The sequence below is a fragment of the Aphelocoma coerulescens genome, chromosome 2 (genome assembly GCF_041296385.1).
Source record: "Aphelocoma coerulescens isolate FSJ_1873_10779 chromosome 2, UR_Acoe_1.0, whole genome shotgun sequence".
NCBI classification, from domain to species: domain Eukaryota; kingdom Metazoa; phylum Chordata; class Aves; order Passeriformes; family Corvidae; genus Aphelocoma; species Aphelocoma coerulescens.
This window is the reverse complement of record NC_091015.1, coordinates 42,137,476-42,148,089: the sequence shown is the minus strand read 5'-3', so window position 1 is coordinate 42,148,089 and position 10,614 is coordinate 42,137,476.

Below are 10,614 nucleotides of genomic sequence, written 5' to 3'. Positions count from 1 at the left end.
TTTTTTTTTTTTTTCCAATGCCAGAGTGAGATCTCTGGCTTTTAAAGAGGAAGTAAAGTTGGTTTTGGTGTTGGAAAAATAAATTATATGTGTGTTAAGGTAAATACATTTACAATCCTGATTCACTGCATAAAGGCCAAGACAGACAGCCACCGTTAGTCCTTATATTCCACATTATGTATTGGTGTTAAACCTTTTATTGTTTGGGGTTTTTTCTCAGCATGGTCAAAAATCTTTGCACATAATTTTTATGCTTGTCGATCAAGTCTTCTAATGATAAGAAAATATATGACAAGTGAATATAGCCTGTAGAATTTCTTGCAAGAGAGGAGGAAGGAACTTGGCACATCCCACTCCCCAAGGGAGACAAGAGCCTCTTTGTGGCCACTGTAGGCCACTGCAACGGTGTACATGAAACAGGCCTGTTTAATCGTTTAGTCTTTAGCAAGATGTGTTCAAAATTTTTAACAGAAGCTCTGAACTGTTACGGTTGCTTTTGGCTGTTAGGTTTTCGCCTGAACATAGTTTTAAATCATGGTCTCTAAGACCCTCAGCAACACACACAGGCATTAGAGAGGGACTGAAACCTCAGGCTGGCCCAGATACTTTAAACTGGAGACAACCTTCACTCAGAAAAGATTCCATGACGGCAGATTTAGGGATTCTGTTCAGGTCTCTGGCTCAGGATTCAGGATTTTAAAATCCTGCCCCGAAATAGTGATGAACGAGTGTGTGCTCAGTTAGCACTATCCCGCAGAGAAGGCATTGGTGTCAGAGAGCTTGTGTGCCCTCTTCCAGTCAATGCTGTGGCTGTTTTGCACATTAGACACTCTGTCTACATAGCCCTTCCTCCTGATCTGCACAGTCAGTATTCTTTCTGTGCATGTTTACTAAGGAATCAATGCAAGGACCACTACATAGATAATGTCATAGCATGAACACTCCTTTTAAAATGAACCCCTTAAACAACAGACCTCCCCAAACCTCTTACTCAAGTTCAGCACAACAGCAAATGTGACAATTCATATCAGTTTGGCCTGCTCTGGTAGCTCCCTGCTGGGGGAAAAGAGACAATTAACTTCCCTATGTCTGACTAAAAGCTTGATCGGAGTCTATGAAAAATCATAGAATCATATGAAATGCTGAATTGAAAGAGACCTATCAGGATCATCGAGTCCAACTCCTGGCCCTGCACTGGACACCCCAAGAGCCACACCATGTGCCTGAGAGCATTGTCCAAAAGCTTCTTGAACTCAGACGGGCTCAGTGCTGGGACCATTTCCCTGGGGAACCCATTCCTCTGCCAGCCACCCTCCAGGTGAAGAATCTTTCCCTGATATCCAACCTAAACCTCCCCAGACTCAGCTTCATGCCATTTCCTTGAGTCCTATCACTGGTTGTGAAAGTGAAGAGATCAGTACTTGCCCTTCTGCTCCCCCTCTTGAGGTTGTTGAAGACCACAATGAGGTCCCCCCTCAGTCTCCTCCAGGCTGAACAAACCAAGTGACCTCGGCTGTATTTCATAAGACTTCCCCTCCAGACCCTTCCCCATTGTCATGGCCCTCCTTTGGACACTCTCTAACAGCTTAATGGTTTTTTTTATTGTGGTGCCCAAAACTGCCCCCAGCACTTGAGGTGAGGCCACCCCAGTGCAGAGTGGAGTGGGACAACCCCCTCCCTTGCCCAGCTGGTGATTCTGTGCCAGCCAGGACATGGTTGGCCCTCCTGGCTGCCTGGGCACATAAAAATGAAAGCTGCCATCTCCTTCTTTACCTCAATTTGCAATGTAGTAACTTCTCAAAGTTTCTTCCAAGTTACTCAAATGGAAGTGAGAGTTGATCCCTACACTTGTTTCTGCATATGGGAAAGCTGGACACATAGCCCAGGTAAGTGCCACAATGGTTTTACCAGACTCCTGGTGTGAATTCCTAGAGAACGAAGAGTGCATATGTGTCCATGTATGGAGCTGCAGGTGATTACATCCCATCTGTTTACAGGCTCCTGAGTGCATCTGTAGTCATTAATTCCAGAGAAATCGTTCAGTAGTTTCAAATACTGAGTCTTACATTCAGTAAATCTAGTCAATAACTGTGTTTTTTCCCTTATGCTGAATTCTGAAAACAGTTTATTTTGTTTAATAACACATCAGCAAAGTTGCTTGCATGTGAGATTTCATACATAATTCTGGATTCTTTCAATTTATAAACCTATTTCTTTTGAAACATGCTTTTAATCAAGGTAACCTATTTAGATAATCTTCTCTCAGAGAAGCATTGACATCAGCTTTAATAAGTATGTTGCTCAACTACTTAGTGTTGATTCTGCTGTGCTAGACTGGTGCATTGCTCCCCATCACACCTTTGTGCTTCATGCCAGTGTTGAACAGAAGGGACAGGCTCTTTACCATCAGAGCATTTACAGCAGAAGCCAAGTGATGCAGTAGAAATCCTTGCAACAGCTAATGCAAGTTTTAAGTTGGGACTCTTAGAGCAGGCAGGTACTGTCAGTCACAAACATTCAAATGTCAAGAATTTGTTGCCTAGCTTTAGACTGTAATAATTTTTCTATTTTATTATTATAAATCTGACTGATTTCTCACCATGATATTAGTTTATCACCCTAACTGTGACCAGATAGCAACACTTTTATTACTTCCCTAACAGACACCCCTGTTCTAGTTTCACTTTCATACTTTTTTTGTCACAGGAGATTCTACAACTGGTACTGGGTATAGCCACTCTCTCACAAACCTACCACTATGTAAGTGGTTTCATTTACCACTTCTAACAGGTTTAACTATAAAACAAATAGAAGAAAAACCGCTTTGTTAATTTTGGTCAAATATTTGCCCCGTGCTTTGCAAAAAACTAATTCATTACAGGTGTTTGTATGGGCAGTAAGGAAAAAAACCACCAATGAATCTGCAGTGGCCAGGTCTGGCATTTTCTGAGTCAAAAGGCACAAACCGAGCAGGTATCTGGAACCCATTTTCTACACACCACATTTTTATCACTTTCACATACTCAAACCAACTCTCCTTTATGTCAGATGCACAGATACAATGCCAGTGAAATCACTGTATAAACACCAGGCTGGATCATGTATCTTGCTAAGCTCTTACTACAAATCCTTTGGAAGGGCTCTGAAATAGCTGCATTAGTGCTGCTGAGGCCATGGCTTGTAGAGCTGGACACAGTTGGGAGAGTGGCTCATGAAGTCCTCCTAAGCAGGGCTGTAGCACACACATGCTTTCATGTCTTGTCTCTCTTTATACCTCCTTGCAAGGGATATAAGCAGATACAGATCTAAATCTGTCTGTCTGTCTGTCTATCTATCTATCTATCTATCTATCTATCTATCTAATCTTTCTCTCTATCTATCCTCAGGGGTGGGAGGTCAGTTAATCCTCAACACAGAAAGACCTTATGTTCTAGATATTGAAAGAGTAAAAAGTAAAAAGCTTTGTTCCCTGGACATTGAACCACTCATTCACAGATTTAACTAGTTAAGTGTGTGACAAGAAGTGGTATGAAGCTGAAACTCACTTTCTTTGCACAACCCATCTCTTAGATTCAAGCTGCCAACTCTCCTTCTCCAAACACCCAAGCTGCCCCCCCAGTTTCTGGCACTCTGCCTATGCACAGCAGTCTCCCACAGGAAGGGATGATTCCTGGTTTTCTCTTTTGACCCATACCATCCACCTACTTAGTGTTTTATCTCTATACCATCTGGAGAATATATATTAAATGTCAATTCCTTTTACAACCATGGGAGGTATCATTTTCCCTCGTTGACATACAATTCAAAATGTAGCAGACATCCAACTTCCAACATTGCATTTTTTAAGGTATGCCTGGATATGATCCAGCTTCCTCTCCATCCTCCACAAGGGAGGCCATTTGTCCTGTCCCAGTAGCCTGAGCTCTGGGAAATTCACTCTTTGTTCCTCTGTGGCATCTTTTTGTTACATCTATTGATCTCAGTACACGAACAGTTGGTGGCAGCCCTGTATAGGTGGGTGTAAAACACCTAAGGGCTTTTTGTGAATCTGTGCCTTCATGCTTTATTCCTTCTTCAGACAGTAGCTGGGAACCAGCTGAGGCCACAGCTCAGCAGGAATTCCTCCTACCAACACAGTCACAATGGCATGTGCCAGAGGAGAAGACAGCACACATGTACAGAAACACACTTGGACTACAAGGCTGGTGGAAATAACAGTTGTAACCTGAGGAGCACTTGACTTCTTCCTGGAGAGAGTGATAAGTGAGAAGTGATTGATCCTTCCATATAAAAAAAAGAACCAAACACTGAAAGCCAAAAGACAACAACAAAAAACCCACTAGTGACACTAGCTGAAAGCTAAGGGAAAGAAGATGGAATAAAAAAAAATTCCAAGAAGAAAATCCTTTAAACTATCTCAAACAGAACAAAATATACTAAAATGCAGAAAATAAGATAATTTGATGTATGTGGCAGGAATGTGTTGGCTTTGTTTGGGAAGAGGACAAAAGTCATCACATACTAAACTTGGTTAGCACTTGTCAGTAGAAAGAACTACATTTCCATTTCATTTTCAGCTGAAGCTGCCACTTCCATAGTAGTGGCATCTGTGGAATCCAGACATATATGGTGTGATAAGAGGTCCTGACTTTTTGGAGGCAGTCAGTGCCTTAATACTCTTGACAGCCTGAAGCCCTGTTCTACTTTTGGCCACTAACTACCGAAGTAGAGAAAAACAGTAGAGACAGAACACTTGGTACTTTCAAGATGTTTTTATATTTGGTTTCTTTTTCCTTATTGATGCAGTTGTATGCAAGGAACAATTTGTCACTGAGACCGTGGTAATGTAGGATAGAAAGGAAAGATAGTGCAAGGTGAAAGGGGAGATTGCATTGTATTTTGCAGCCACAGCATTTGGAAAGATAGCATCCAGCCAGCAATAGAGTTCATGGCTAAATGCCGAACATGTTTTGACTCATGAGGGTTTGCTGGAACACAAAGAGTTCAGAGAAATAGCTCTGCAATTTACTTCAGTCTTAAAAGACTTAGCAATTTTAGAAGTTTACCTCAGACTGGAGATTTCAACAGGAGCATGGGAGTTTCTCTTTAGCTGAGGCCTACAGCAGGTCAAAAGACTGATTCTTAGGAAGATTTAGGGATCCACACCTGTCAGAAAATATTTTGTTGTACCTGGAAGAAAATATTTCAGCTCTGAGTTTTCTTAGTCAAGCTGCCTTTATGCTATTGATAGTTGCCTGAGCAATTTTTGAAACTCACTTCAGTGCCTATTGGTGCTTACATATTTCATAACTGTATCTTCAAGACATTTAAGGATTCCAAAATCTCTTCCTGCTGTCTTTTCCTTTTTGATATCTTAAATATGTATGATTCTATGATTCTCTCCTACTGGATTGCCTTGTGTCAACTGTATACAGCCTGTTTGGCTTGGAGATGCTTTCAGAGAAAGGGTGAAAAAGGTAGAAAGTGTCATATTATCTATGTTACTACAACAGCTTCCACTTTTGTAACGGCTGCATCTTCACTGTGATTAGACCAAATGCATATTGAAGTTGGATGTGTCTCATAATGTCTTTTCTCTTGGAAGCTGACTGCAAACAGAGGCACTGCTAGCACTGTGTTTACCTGGGCACCATTTGAGTAGCATCTTTTTCTTCTGTTTTTTTTTTTTTTTTTTTTTTTTTTTTTTTTTTTTTTTTTTGTTTTTTGTTTTTTTTTTTTTTTTGTTTTTTTTTTTTTTTCCCCCACCCTGCTTTTTTGTGTTGGCTTTTTGTTTATTTTTCAGCATCGGTATAGGTCTCTTTCGGGCACCTGCTTGTATTCTCCCATGGCATCCTTTACAGTTGGGATGACTTACACAAAATGATTCATTATTGCCAGATTGAAAATCTTTTGCAAAACATCTTCTGCACCAATTCTCCAAGTGAGGAGCACATTGGATGGCACCAGCTATGCATGCCTAAATAAAAAGCTGACATCCCTCTTATCTGCTGGGGTCCTGCATCTTGTATTTATTTTAAATCCCTCAATACGGTTTCTGTTGCTAAAATGCCTACAGGGATGATAAAAGTAGCAATAACAATAATATTTGAAGAACCAATAAAGAATACAAGTTCTGCTAGTGGTGAGTTTTGCTAGGGTGGAGACTGCTACCTGCATTTATGTGCAAATTCTGTGTTGGCTGAGCCATTCTCTTCTGTCTTGGTGTGCATTGAAGACACAGCATTAATATAATAGAATAAATGGAATTAACAGAGTAAATAGAGTTAATACCCTAAGTATAAAATCGATTTTAAATCCCATAATCAAATTAGAACCACCACTTTCTCAAGCACTCTAAAAATCCTTTGCCTTCTTTAAATACTTTACAGTAAGGAAACATTAGTGAAAACTTGACATCATTTTGAGCACAGAGCTTTTATTTGGTGACCTGGTAGGGGACATTTTTAAATTCACTAATGGCACAGCTTTTCACAGAAGGCAATGAAATAAGAAACTGTCCCTCATGGGTCTGTGAGCTGGTGCAGGGAGTACAGCCACCTGTTGGGTAACCCACCGAGGTGCTACTGCCTGCACAGCTCACAAAGCAGCATCACCAATGTTAGTGGCCAAAAAGAGCTGGCAGAGAAGGAGATGGAATTGCTGTCAACTCATATCCTTCCCATCACTTTGTTCAGGACCAAATGGGATCCATCAGTCTTTTTCTGGAGTAGGGTCTTACAAGGACCTTGCTCCTGACCTTGCTTTCCTCCCCCCTGGTATCAGATATGGACCTACCTGATGAATGAGTTCATTTAACAATGATTCCTTCTTCTGTGCCATACCTGCTCCTTGAGTTGCTCAGATGATACCAATATGTACATTTTAAACTAAACATTTTAATGTATTATTTAAAATAATAGTAAGGAATGAGAAACTGTCTCCTTAAATCACAGTCCTGGGTAATTACAGCCAGGTTAAGCACTGGAGACCAGAAATCAAACCCAAACTATTCAATTGCTGTAGCAGAAAATAATATTCCCTAAGATTCTGTAGCAAGGTGCTCTGTCTAAGTGGGGATACAGCAGCTTGAACTTTGTCACATTTACAGCATATCAGTGGTGGATTGAGCAAGGAGGGTCTGCTGATCACTGATAAGGTTGAGCAAAGAGGGTCTGTGGTTTTTAAAGGACATGAAAGCCAGGTGCTTCCTGACTGAGACTGGGATCAGCAAGGCTGTGCAGGCACTCATACGGAAGTGAGAGTCAGAAGTGTCAGGCAGAAGAAACCGAAGAGCTCCTAACACCTTTCCAGCAGCAAAGCATATTTTGCTGAGTAAACCTGCAAGACACAATCTAATAATGCATATGACTGACAGACAAACACTTTATTCTATAAGAGGCCAGTCCCACTTTTTCATGGCGAAGACATCTAGCATACCTCCCTAAGGTGTGTGAAGATCCTTCCCTGGAGTGCTCTCCTGAAGGTTACTCCTCAAGGCTGAGCTTGGCACTGACAAAGCTGTCATTTTTCTTTTATATTCATAATGAAGTATCTTTCATGGCATCATTCACTAGAGTGATACAGAGCTGTTGGCTAAAGTATGCATTCACAGTCAGGCTTAACAAAAAAGAAAAACCAAATGAGATTAGGCATGTAGCCAAGTGTTTCTGGAATAGTCGTAGTAGCTCTTCTATGCTTCAACAAGTTATTTTCTTTCCAAAAAATATTTTTCTTTTACATATCAGTTCTGTTTGCCATCTCACATTATTTACTGATTTTTGCAAATGTCTCCAAATATTTTAAGACTAGAGTTCAAGCAGTGACATGAACCAAAATTTGGACTTCCTATGCCAACAGTGAAAAGCAAAATCTTAAGTTTAGTTATAATAGGACATAATACCAACCCCCAGATTTGTGGTTCTCTGCAACAAGCACAACAGGACTTAGTTTTATTGATGGTAGGCAAGTCTGCCTTCTCTTACTCATGCTGGGTATCTAGTTTCTAAAAAACCCCTTAGTTCTAGAATAATATTCTAGGAGACCAAACATGCTACAGACTATGGTATATATTCTCTGAACCCCTAACTGGAGGGGAGTCTGTGTGCCAAGTCTTATGACCAAATAGGCACCAAAGCACTCCAGAGGGTGTCAGGTCCATTACTTGCATTTACTTTTGTTTTTAGACTTTTGAATGTGCTCCACAGCAACCTCCCTTGATTATCAACTACAAATTTTGTTTTTGCCTTGACTACAAAGATCTGTAACTTCTTGACTCTTTTTCTACTGCTATTCTCATTTGGCAAACTGGTAGAAGAAGAAAACTAGGAAAAGGTCACAAAGAAGTTGCACTGTGACTCACTCAGTGGAAGCAAGATGTCTGATTCTAGTAATGTCTTCTGACAAAGTGAAATTTATTTCAATAACAAAATTTTTCAGGACAGATAGGAACAAAGATTTGCCCCTTGTCCAGAACTCAGGCAATAGAGAAAATGCAACATACTGAAAAGCATGAGCTGTCAAGTTCAAAACCAAGCTTTAATTTTATGCTTCAGTTTAAAATTTTGAAATTTACTGGATATGCATTTTTGCAATAATTATTACATTTAGGTAATGGCTATTAGCATGGAGATCTCTAACTGAGGTGCAGCTCAGAGGTCAGAAATCAAATGCGTGGTTTCCATGTAGGATGGCTAAGCATCTAAATGGATCACATCTGCTATCACCTGTAATTCTGTGTCTGCAATTCAAAACAAGGAGCTTTCCATCCTCATTTCAGTATTTGGTTCACAACACTCATTTAACAGAACCTTCTCTTTTGAGTATTCAACTGCACGTAATGACACCAAAATACTAAGGCTAGACGTTCATGACCAGTTGATGACACCAGAATAGTACATCAAAGAAAGTGTCTTGTAGATGACTGGTCAATAAATCTGCTTGACAATTTAATTGGTATAATTGATAAAATCCATATAACTACTAGGGAGGAAATTAAATTACTTTCTACAAATCAGATTGGGATTTAGATTAAAATTTTCTGGGTCAATTCGCTCTCTGCAAATTATGTTATGGAGGACCCCCTGGTTTGAAACAAACTTATTAAGCTTTCTCCTATAAAGTGTCTTAATTCATATAGAATGGCATAGCCTAATAGCTCTGCACAGAATGCATCCATTTTTCCCACAAAGTCTTCAATTCTCCACATGGAGAAAATACTCATACGCACAAAAATGCCACAATAACCGCAGGTAGTATTGCTCTTTTATTCTTACATGCAAAGACAGTGTCTTAGGAGGCACAAGAGGTTGTAGCAATGCTCAGACCTCACTGGTGTTATTCATGAAGGCCTTTTACTGCAGCACTGGTGAGATTGAGGGCTTCACCAAGTTCTCAGCTAAGGGGGAAGACAGCTGGAATTGCTGAATGGAAGTCGACAGCTTGAGTTATGTTGTGGTAGAAAGGCTAAATAATTACAACAACTTCTTTCAGCCTTAAAACCCATGAAAGGAAATACATTTAGTTTTTTGCTTTTCAAGCTTGACGGAGAGCAAAGGAAGAGCTTTTTCTTTCTGTTATGTAGTAGAAAAATGAGAGTATTTTTGCTGATCCTGTTGTTTCTGTGATGACCTTCTCAGGTTCTGAGGGAAAGGCATGATTGCGTCTGCCAAGCCTCAGAAATCTCTACCTATTTCTGATACAAAAGAGTTTAATGTAAGATCAGTAATCCTGGCATGCAGCCTTGGGAGTGCTTGAACACACACTTGTAGGAAAGCAGGAAAATGATGCTCCTAAATGGGAGGGACGGACAAAGCCTGGAGGCAACTCCAGGCCCACAGCCTGCTTCCAGGAGATGGTACTGCAGTCCCTGAGAGGGGAAGATGCTTTTCATGGGAACATAACAACATCTACCAGTTGTCAAGGAAAAGAAATGGTCATAAGCCTGCTGCTTGTGTTTACATGTCTGCATACCAGCTGTACAGTAATATCGTAATAAAAGCTGTTGGGGCAATCATTGTTATGCTGCTGCTGTTTAGCAGCTTGCTTCCAATATTGCATTACAAAAATTACATATTTCATGTAATCAGGTCTGTCTCTTACTTAATCATCCCACTCTGTGTATAAATCTTTAAAGTGGACAGGTCTATAAATCACATGCATTTTTCATTTACCGTTTATTCTAAGCCAGGCAGTTTCTTATTTAAATTGCCATATGAATAAATCTAATAATCCTTATTCACTTACATCATCTCAAACTTTAAATCCAGTTCTGACTGAGGTCATAAGTGAAATCAGTATTAAGGGCAAAACTAGCAGCTGTAACAACTATAATAGCTCACCAAATTATGTTAACGGGCTAAAATAACATTAAAAATGAGGAAAAATTGAATTACATTATTAAAGCACGCTATGCTGAATCAGGCAAACATTTAGCCTAACCAGAGATCCTGAATGTGCATGTACTGCATTTATCATCACACTAGTCCATATGCCCTGGACAAATGAGGAGTAAAGACACTCACCCAAACATGTCTATTTATAAACTGCATTTGTATATGGTATTATGCAGATTTCTGTAATGCAATAAAAGAATTCTAAACTACTGTCTTCACAATT